This window comes from Benincasa hispida, chromosome 8, assembly GCF_009727055.1.
Source record: "Benincasa hispida cultivar B227 chromosome 8, ASM972705v1, whole genome shotgun sequence".
Classification (NCBI taxonomy): Eukaryota; Viridiplantae; Streptophyta; class Magnoliopsida; order Cucurbitales; family Cucurbitaceae; genus Benincasa; species Benincasa hispida.
In genome coordinates, this window is record NC_052356.1 from 58,491,273 (window position 1) to 58,501,837 (window position 10,565).

The 10,565-nt window shown below is 30.8% G+C and overlaps 1 long non-coding RNA gene across 1 annotated transcript; it reads right to left on the bottom strand.

The window, feature by feature from the left end:
- Window positions 1–7,915: 7,915 nt before the first annotated feature.
- On the bottom strand, window positions 7,916–9,288 carry LOC120083249. Its single transcript, XR_005483388.1, has 2 exons — window positions 8,553–9,288; window positions 7,916–8,433 (listed from the first exon to the last, which is right to left on the bottom strand). It is a non-coding gene; the product is annotated as an uncharacterized LOC120083249 (long non-coding RNA).
- Window positions 9,289–10,565: the final 1,277 nt, after the last annotated feature.

A 10,565-nucleotide genomic window follows, 5' to 3' on the forward strand; every position in this document is an offset into this window, starting at 1 on the left:
TGGTGAAATTATCTTATGCATATATATGATGGCTTAAAAATCAAGAAGGATTCATATGTATATAGATATATTATCATTATTTTCAGAGAGAGACTGATATGGAATCTTTTGAGCTAGCTATCTTCAAATTTTCTTCTTCTTTCAGTCACTTTCTAAAAATACCAAAACATGTTTTGTTAATTGTATATAATCCGTGTGTTAAAGGATAAAGAGCTAGGTTGTGTGTTCTTTTTGATCATCATCTCTTCAATCCTTTATTTTCATACACATGAAAGCATATACATGTATTGAGTAATATTCTCTCTCTCTGCTTTTAATTTAGATTGTATTGTTGATATTGACAATGAATAACCCTCCTTTTGTTTTCGTAGTGATATGAGATATTGTCAATTAAATTGTTGGTGACACTAGTAAAGATGTTATTATTGATTATAGGACATTTGTGGTCTTGTTAAATCACGTATGGATGGGTTATAGTAAATAATTTAACTTTAGGTTTAAATATTACTTTGGTCCTCATACTTTTGGTTTTTGTTTCATTACTACAAAAACAATATTTCTTGACATTGACATTTAAAAAATGTCAAGAAAGCCAGTGTCAAGAATGTCGCTTTTCTTGACATTTTAAAAACATCAAGAAATACTGACACTTGATATGTTTGAAATGTCAAGAATATGAGCGTTCTTGACAAGAAAAAAATGTCAAGAAATTTTTGACTTGTTAAACATGTCAAGAATATCTATATTGACGAGAAAAAAAAGTCAAAATATTTGCTTAGGATTTTTTAGAAAAAACTGTAATATTGATGTTTTTACTATAATTGCTCCTATATTTTGATCCAACAGCCACATTTGGTATATATAACATACATTCACCAATCAAATAAACAATACACACATTTTCAATGTTATATATCAACCAAATTTCCACCAATATCTCTTTATAAAAACTTCACTTCTTTAAATTATCAATATTACAACCTCATAAAGTATTTCTAAGTTAAAAGAATATGGAAAACCCCATATGAACAATTCCAATATTATAGTTAACCCCATATGACTAATTTCAAAAGTTTAACAACTATCAACCTCCATATGAACACATTTTCCATTGTACAATCAACAACCACATCCCCTCTAAGAACAATTAAAAAAATTTCACCTATCAATCCCGTGTGAAATAATCCTAGCCAAATCTTACTCATTAGGCACCTGCCTCCACAAGAATAATGTAGCCCACCTTGAACGCGTCGCTTTGAGCACCTACATCAATGAAATAATATACAAAAACTACAATATATAGATTATGAAATAATATACAATAACTACAACTTATAGATTGAAATAACTTAAAATTACTAAACTTAAGTACCACAACCTACAAAGTCCTAAAAAACTTTACAACTCCATGAAAGATTTTATAAGTTAATTTAGAAGAATATGGACAGACTCATATGAGCACTTCCAAAACAATATAAGGAACATAATTCTTACAGTCAACCAAATATAAATAGTTTTAAAAAATACATTTCCAAAACTTCTATCAAAACTATCCATCTATCCACATAACAACTATCACTATACCAATCCAAAACTACCTTTGACATTGTATTATGGTACCTAACTATGAAACTTATCGAATGTATATAACTCAGGACAAGAGAGCTGCATAATAATTTTAGATCACAACTAGACATAATAAAATAAAGCCCAACAGCTCAAACATCCAAAAATTACTTTTTACGAAGCTAGAACTTTTCTCATAGCAGCTCCTTGACGTCAATAAATAATCACTTTGTATAAAATATCCTACAAATGATACAAATACAAAGTTTCAAACAAATATCCCAAAAATTTGGTCAACACATCAAGATCAATGTAATATATCCTACAATTATAGACACAAAGCTTCAAATAAATATATCCAACATAAATGTAACTATGTAACTTACCACAAAAAGAATGACTTTCGGCATAGGAAGAAGTTTATTTCTATTAAAAAAAAAAATACATTTGCAAGTCGCTGCCACTCAACTACAATACAAAAGGGGAAGTGCAAATGACTTCAAATAAAGCAAGAAAGATCAAAATAATAATTTAAAAATATGCAAGCAAAAATCTCCATTTTACCTTCTTTTTTATTCCTTTTTCCCTTACTCCCTCTAATTTTAGAGAGGTCCTAAACCAAAGGTGCATTTAAACCAAGGAGGTAATCGACTTTTGAAATAGTAATCAAGCCATATTTAAATGTGTAACTTTCTAGACAAAATGTATGACTAGAGGTAATGAAAAATGGAAGAAATGCAACATACCAATAGCACATAGTGTCTTCAAATCAAATTTCTCAACTAAATCAGCATATCCTGCCACATGCACCATAATACAATGTCAATAACTTTGAAAGTTATAATATCACATGTAGATTCAAGAATATACATGAGAGACTAAGCCCTAACTTTTAAAGTTCAAGCCTCAAACCAAGAAAATCAAGTCTTAACTTTGAAAGTTCATACCTCAAACCAAGAAAATGAATAATTAAACATAATCTAAACTAAATCTACTTACCTCAATGAAGAATCTTTTCAAGATTGATGGAATAAAATCAAACCTTAACTTTGAAAGTTCATGCCTCAAACTAAGAACAATATGAAAGAAGAATCTATTATGAGATTCAAGGATATGCATGAGAGATTAAGCCCTAACTTTGAAAGTTCAAGCCTCAAACAAAAAAAAAAAATCAAGCCCTAACTTTGAAAGTTCATGCCTTAAACCAAGAAAATCAAGAATTAAATCTAATCTAAACTAAATCTACTTACCTCAATGAAGAATCTCTTCAAGATTGATGGAATAACAAAGATGCATCAAAAGAAAGTGAAAAACCAAGAAGAAATGGAAATTTTGCAAGGAGAAGAAAGAAAAACGAGCAGTTCGGCTGGAAAATTTCTTTTAAATTTGTTTTACAGCATTGCAACGCTATTGAGAGCGTTGCAATGCTGTTTGCGAGGTGCGCTATTTTTCCGTCAAAACCCGTAGTGTTGCAATGCTATTGAGAGCGTTGCAATGTTGTTTGCGTGAGGTGTGCGCGTTTTTCATTTTTTCGTCAAAATCCGTAACGTTGCAACACTACTTTTCAGCGTTGCAACGCTGTTTTATATATTCTAATATTAACACGTCAAGAAACCATTAATGGAACTTGACATTTTAAAACGTCAAGTACAATATTTTTCAGAAACCTCCTCTTTTTCAAAACAATTCTTGACATTTTTTTTTCTTTAAAATTAACTATTTCTTGACTTTTTTTTTCTTCATAAAAACGTCAAGTATTTAAAATTGCAAATGTCAAGAAATGTGGTTTTTCTTGTAGCATTCATTTTGGTTTTTATACTTTTAAAATGTTTATTTTGGTCCCTCCACTTTCAATTTTGGTTCATTTTGGTACCTATACTTTCAAAAGGTTCATTTTGATCGTCGTACTTTCAACTTTTGTTCATTTTAATCCTAGAACTTTTAACAAGTAACTATTTTGACCCCTTGAAATTGAAGTAAAAATAGAAATGAAAAAACAAAAATAGTCATTTTTTTAAAGTACAAGAACTAAAACGAACATTTTGAAAGTACAGGGTCAAAATGAACAAAAGTTGAAAGTATGGGTATTAAAATGATACTTTGAAAATATTGAGATCAAAATGAACAAATAATAAAAGTACAGGAACCAAAATAATATTTAACCTTTAATTTTATCAATAAAATTCTGTAAAGATTATTATATGGGAGTAATTTTATTGGTGAAAGCTTGTGGTTCATCTGATTGGAGAGGAACAATAGACTCTCTAAGGAAGAGAAAAAAACTCCCTCTCATCTTTGGGAAGATATCACCATCCTCCATGACTTCATACTCCAAAAAATCTAAATCGTTTGTAATTATGATGCTTCCTCTATAGATTTAAATTGGTAGACTTTCCTCTACCCTATCACTTGTACGTTTCTCGCATCAATGAAGCTTCGCTCTCGTATCATGTTAAAAAAATAATTATATCGACAATAACCTTTCTTCACTTGTGAACTTGAAAGTGAAGATTTCTAGAAAAAGAACAAGTGAAAATCGATATTAATTGGAGAAAAAATGACATTAAGGAAATTTAAATACAAGACATCTTGCTCTGATACCATGTTAGATTACTGTTTAACCTAAAAGCTTAAGCAGATGGATTTTAACCATGTTATATTATTGTTTGATGCAAAAGTTTGCAAATGGATTTTGATAAAATTTAATTATATCAATTATAGCACCGAAAATGTGCTATCTAGCTTCACTTAACTCAGGATTGTTCTAGGATTTTATGTATTTATTATGCTATTTTGTAGGTATTGAGCACTCAAGAAGTTGAATCGACTATTGGAGTCATTCGGGGTTAATTTGGAGCTAATTTGAGCATCCAGGCTTCAAAGAAAATAATTACCGAAATGCACCTGGAGCCAGCGTAATTACTCTCCACCAAGCGTAGAGCTATGCTCAAAGGCAGAAGGAAGGTGATCGAAGCAGTATAATTACCCTAGCCTTACAATGCATCATTACGCTATAAGGCAGTAACTAACATATCAGCGTAGCGTAACAACACTAATCCCAACATAACTACGCTATGGATATTGGCCGACAAGGAAATGCATGCGTTGGCGAGAGCGTAAAACACTCGACATTGCAACGTTGAGATATTACGTTGTGATAAGAAAAAGCCAGCGTAATTACACTATGTTCGAGCATCGTTATACCGCACCCTATCTTTAAATACTTTTCTTCCATTTTAGGTCAGGGGAGAGGAGAGATTAGCCGACTTTTGACACCATCAAGCTTGATTTTGGCCATTCTTGGCTAAAACCATGAAGAAGCATCGCAACGATGAGACATTATGATGCGATAAGAAAAAAGTAGCATAATTACACTATGTTCGAGCATTATTACACCGCACCCTATTTATAAATACTTTGCTTCAATTTCAGGTCAGGGAAGAGGAGAGATTAGCAGACTTTTGATACCGTTAGGCTCGATTTTGGCCATTCTTGGTCAAAACCATGAGATTTCTTCATGTTTTTCTTTGTAATTTTTATTTTGATATCGGGATTCATGTATTAATGAATGGCAAAGGCCCAAACAACGTTTTGAGGTTTGTTAGACATTTTCGTGGTTTAATGAGGTTTTACTTGTAATGTTTTTTAGTTACGTGTTTATGTTTGTTTTCTATTCCTAGATTTAATTTCTAGTAAGATCATGCTTGTAGATTTAATTAACAACTAAATCGTTAATACTTGTACATTCGTTCGTCCCACGCTATGCATGTTGTAGATATCCGTAATTGTATCAATAGTATGCTTAATTTGTATAGCAATATGTTTTAGTTATAGTTACGGTTTTGATCGCTAGCTTTTCTAGGATCACTTAGTAACGAAAGATAACGAACTCTAGGAATAGAAATGAATTAGGTTAGGTTTGGCTAATTTAATCTACTGTTCTAATCATTCCAAGTGCTTAATGCAACTAACTAAGTGAATAGGTTTACGTGACAACACTTAGTTAATTTAAGAATCGATGTCTGCATTGATTTTCCTTAGGGAGTTTGTTTGGCTTCTCCAGGCATTCGATTATGCTTGATAATTAGATAACCCATGAACCTTACATGATAAATCAATGAATTAATCCATAGAAAGTCCAAAAACCTCTAAATAGTCAAAAGTAATATCATGTATCTCTCTCAACCTATTTTATTTTCTGCACCTTTAATTCATGCAATTTCGTTCTTCTGTTAGCTCATTCTCAAAATACTCCTCGTTTTTACTACTTTCCAAAGATTAATTTAACTTAGAGAAGTTTTATCTTAGGCTCCCTGTGATTGTACCTGATCTTGCCACTAAGACTACTTGTTAGTTGAAGTGTTGGATTGTGAAAATAAATATTATTTGATTGATAGAAAGTCTGGACAACTTTTCGCCACGTCAATCATACACTTTAATATGTCATTTCTTAATTTAGCTAATGGGGTACTTTAATTGTACTCTTGAGAATCATCCTCTCTGATGGTTATATATATTTTATATATTCTGTTCACTCTTATTAATAACGGAAAGTTTATTCCTTGTATTTGTCAGGTCCAAGTACTATTTTTCTTTCTTTTGGAGCACATTATTCCTTTTGATAGATTATTTCAATTACAAATCATATGTATGGGATTACTGGTCTCTGGAGCACAGTACATACACTATTCCCTTTGGAGCACACTCATGTTGATGTGACCATTATATTGATTCTACTCTTTGTAATCATCCCTTGAGAGACAAAAGCCAAAAAAACCTCATTTTTTTCTTACCTGATAATCATGGGGTTGTAGTAAGGTTCATAATTTAGGCTCTTATTTGAATAGTAAAATTAATACATCAATTATTGAAAAAAACCCAAATTAAAATATTGTATATAGGAGAAAAATAGAAGCAAGGCCTAGCATGACTATGAGCATTCATGCACCAACACATTCAAACAAGGACTTGGCTACAATATGGTAATTAGGAGAGAGATTCTAAAAAAAGAAATAACTCCCTATCGAAAAGAAATTGAACACTATAATGAAATAATATATAACATGATTTAATTGAGATGTCCGGGTGCATCTACTAATACTATATCCTTTAATATATTGTTTTAAAAAAATAATAGGAAGGATTTAAATAATTTAAGTTTATCTAATATCGTTTTCAATCTGTTTGTACTTAATAGTTCATACGTGTTAATTGTTAGGTCTCATATTAACATCTAATTCCACACGTCAGGAAAGTTGTTGAAAATTAGTTAAAACTTAATTAATGATCTAGTAATCGATAATACTTTGAATTGGGCAAATTTTATCGAGATAATTAGTGTTTGCAAAGAATAAATAATTTGATAGATCTTGAAGTACATGATATCATTTGATTGGGTTGTTGCTGGAGATATAGTCTCTTGAGCTAATGAAAGTGCACCAAACTTATGGGTGTAGGTCTATTCATTAGATATATAATAGTTTAATACCACACACATTGATTAGTCACATTGTTAGGGAAGGATCAAGATATATATTGAGAAAAAGGTGCTCCCTAGAATGAGCTCATATATGTATACACTTGATTGAAGATGTTGGCGAGCTTATCCTTAAAAGGGTCGAACAAAATAAGTCTGTGGAATGAGTTTTCATGGTGGGAAAGAGACTAAAAGTTGACGATGATCCTAGCCAGATAGGGGATTGAGTAAATAAGAAGAGCACCTTTAAATGAATTATATGCTTTTTGGTAGAGCTCCCATTGTTAACTTTTTGTGTCCATCTAACTTTGAATTAATATATATATATATATATCAATTGAAATTGTACATGAAATCATGATTGATTAGAGTGGGATCATATAAATGACTATTCCTACCATGATATAATATTGTTTACTTTAGGCATAAGTCTTCGAGGCTTTTCTTTTAGTTTCACCAAAAGGTCTCAATAATCATCCCACTTTGATACCATTTATTAGGGACAACGACCTTCACATATGGCATAAACTCTTATGGATTTATTTTTTATTCTAATCAAAAGGCCTTATACTATTGGAGATAGTTGCTCTCCCTTTATAAACCTATGTTCATCCCCTTATCTAACCAATGAGAGACTTCGATCTCATTCCCAAAATATTTCAATTTTTTTTTTTTTTTTTGAAAAATGTATTTGTTTTCTCATATTTTTCTTATGACTTTTATTTTTGTCAAAGAAACATTGAAATTCTTAACCAAATTTGAAAAATAAAAACAAGTTTTTAAAAACTACTTTTAGTTTTCTTTTCTTTTCTTTTCTTTTTTTTCGAACAAGATACAAGAAGGGAAAATCAGAATGTGCACCGAGATATATCATTTAGGTTGACACATCATTATCATCTTCATTATACCTCGGTTCTAGTAAAGATGCATTCACTTAAAATGAGATAAAGGTTCAACATGTACATTGAGAGCTAGATAACAGTTCAAATAAAAGAGAAATATGAAAAAGGTTAGACAAAAACAACCTTCCAATTTAGAGCAATGGCAGAGACATCATAAGTAAAAGAAGGGCGATGGTAGAGACATCATAAAGTAAAAAAACTGTTGGATCTGAAGCTCCAAAAAGCGGCCTATTAAATTATGTCATCCAATAAATGGTTTTGTGTTTTTTTTTTTAATGTTTTGGAAAGTTCTTCTATTCCTGTCAAGCCAAATGCACCATAAAGAGGCAGCAATAATGTTGCTCCAAATAATTTTAGCTTTATAGTTCATTTTGAGCTGAAGCGGGTGTTCAACAAGGGAGCCTATTCAATATGGGAATCCAACAGCAGCAACATCACTGAGACGATTCCAAATGGATAATGAGAATCTGCAATTAATAAATATTACTCCTGCATAAGACACACCAAACAATGAGGGATATCTAGCCTGGCATTTCTCCAAGGTGTTGAGGCCATTATGTATAATGGTCCATATAAAGAATTTGCAGTTTTTAGGCATATATACGAACCACAGATTATCAACATTCGAGCAGGGAGTGTTAGATGAGATGCTTTGGATATGCCCTTTAAGTGATTTGACACTGAAAAGCCCATCAAACGCCAATTTCCAATTGATTGTATCATTGCTCGAGTCGGTCAAAGGAGGAGACCATGGGCTGGATAAAAGGGACCAAGCATCAGCCTCTCTTTGCAGCAATGGTCGACGAGGATATAAAAAGTCCATACATGTTGGTTGGGATTCCATGCTTCAAAAACCTGTCATCAGGGGTTATTAGTCAGAGCAAAAAAGCGAGGAGCACATTTGTATAGAGCACCATTCTGGGACCAATTATGGAACCAACAAAATATGTTTATTTGCCATGTAGCATGGCAAAGAACATGACTTTGAAATTTGGCAATGTGAAACTATGGGGGTTTAGAACTTATATATTTGCAAATAGGAATGTAGTCTGGGATCAAATCTCGAGCGGATGCGTGTAATCGCTTTGTTATTAATCATGTTTTAGAAATAAAGAAACACAAAAAAGAAAACACACAGAAACCTACTCATGTTTTTCTACAGGTTAAACAATTAAGTTGAAGATTATAGGGAAAAGAAACTTATCGTGACTCTTTCTTCCATCTTCTCCAAATCTTGAAAAGGTTGTACAGTTTCTTCTTTCACGAACAAGACACCACCACCAAATTTTTCCTCCTATTCTCTAGACAAGGATAAGGTTGTGTGGGAACCTTTTTGGAATTGGGATTAAAAAGTACAAAAGAGTTTTTTTTTTTTTTTTTTTTTTTTTTTTTTTTTTTTTTTTTTCGGTAAACTTTTAAGGATGAGAGAAATTATTGAGAGAGAGAGAGAGAGAAATTATATCTTCTCACCTTAAAAAACATCATTTTATCTTTGTAGACTTTCTGCAATTAAAAGTGTGAGGGAAGTTACCTCACTCACTTGCCCATTCCCCTCAATAACAGAGGGGAGTTAATTTATTTCAATTAATAAAATAAATAAATAAATTAATTAATGATAATAAACAAATAATTAATTAATTAATGATAATTAAAAATAATTAATTAATTTAAGGAAAAACTTCACAAATAACAAAAAATGTGAAACTATTTACAGAAATTGCAAAAAAAAAAAAAAAAAAATACTGATACATACTATAATAGATTTCTTACGGCGTCTATCACTTATCAGTGATAGATTTCTATCAGTTTCTAACGCTGATATATGTTGACAGACTTTTATCAATTTCTATCGGCCTCTATCAAAGAAGATTAAAATTTTGCTATTTTGTGTAAATAGTTTCCCTTATTTTTCTATTTTTGAAAATCTCCCTTAATTTAATTTAATATCATATATTTAATTAAACTAACATTTGATATCATATTCGAATGCACATCTCTTTCATAACTTATAGTTTTAATATGAATCACATTGGCATTACTTTTAATCTATAGTTTTAATAGGAATCTCATCCATAATTAATTTACTATTTGAATCTTATTCAAATATATTATATTTCTCAATAGATTAGTTTTGAATCTCTTTCAAAACCAGCTTTATATTATAATATATTTATATATATTTTATTAATTGTATCATAGATAATTAGCATATAATCCTTACATGATTTGAACATTTCAAATTTTTTCAAAACCTCTTTGATCCTTGTTTTACCTATTAATGAGCTAGTAGGGGACATAATGGACCTACATTTATAAGCTCTAATGATCTGAGATTAATTAATTAAATATTTTACTTAAATTAATCAACATTAATTAACAACGAAGCACTCCATTGAAGACCCATTGTTGCACTCTTATAAATTGTAGAATGTTTTATGTCCATTGATATAACCATTAAAAATAAGTTGATCCTTCACGAATGTTGATAATTACAATTGGGTCAAATTATAATTTTTCCCCTATAATTATCTCTTACTCCTTAAGTATCACAAAACTTCTAATGAATAATCTATTTATAGTCCAACTATATACTAAATCCCTCTAAGGCCAATGAGAGGTAG